Genomic DNA, 1101 nt, shown 5'->3' on the forward strand with positions numbered 1-1101 from the left:
AACAGGACCCCCATTTCGACCATAGCGCTCCAAGACAAGTCCGTTTCGTCCGTTTTGCTGTACGCCACACCCCTCCCGATCAACAGGACCCCCGTTTCGACCGTAGGAGGTCCGTTTCCTCCGTTTTGCGGTACGCCACACCCCTCCCGATCAACAGGACCCCCGTTTCGATCGTAGGAGGTCCGTTTCCTCCGTTGTGCGGTACGCCAGGCCTCGTTTCCATCGCCTATTCCGTCCAAGCCGGTTGGCTCCCACGCGTTCCGTTGCCTCTCGATGAACACGATGCATTCCGTTGCATCCCCATGAACACGACGCATTCCGTTGCCTCCCCATGAACACGACGCATTCCGTTGCCTCCCCATGAACACGACGCATTCCGTTGCCTCCCCATGAACACGAGCCCTTGCCGTACGTATGCGCGACTAGGCGTTCGAGACCCCGCCCGTATGTACACATACGTGGCCGTATTTTCTTTCTTGCACCCTGGCCGCTGTATGTACGTGTACATACTACATGCGCGCCTCTACTACGACACGTGCGAGCCTCTACAACAACCAGTATGTACGTACACGTTCGCGACGAGAATGACAATGCTACGTATGCTTCGACCAGGTGGGTCCCGACTATCAGGCACTTCCTTGCGTGCGAAAATGTAGCTGGTCGGTCCCTGCAGTCAGAGGGGCGAACCTTTTTTTTTGCCCGGACGCACTTCCTTGCGTGCGAAGGTGTAGCTGGTGGGTCCCAGCAGTCAGGGGGGAAACGTTTTTTTCATGAAATACGGTGGCCCGTCCGATGGGTCCCCGCTATCAGGTGCAGGAATAATTATTTTCCGCGTAATAAGGAGGCACTTCCTTGCTGCGACCGTGGACCCAGCTGTCAGCCTCTCCACATACAGTCCACGTCTGATGGAAATCGTTCCTTGACCATGTTGACCACGCCGCACCGAGAGCACCAGGGCGGTGGACGACGGCGAGGCCTAGGAAGGGGATGATGGGGAGCCGAGGAAGACGCGTCAGTGGGAGCCCGCGCCGAGAGGAGTATGAGGGTTCACTGGTTCGGCTGCGGTGTGAGGCTGCCGTCGCCGCAGGGCCTGGCCAGCCG

The sequence above is a fragment of the Triticum aestivum genome, chromosome 3B (assembly GCF_018294505.1).
Source record: "Triticum aestivum cultivar Chinese Spring chromosome 3B, IWGSC CS RefSeq v2.1, whole genome shotgun sequence".
Classification (NCBI taxonomy): Eukaryota; Viridiplantae; Streptophyta; class Magnoliopsida; order Poales; family Poaceae; genus Triticum; species Triticum aestivum.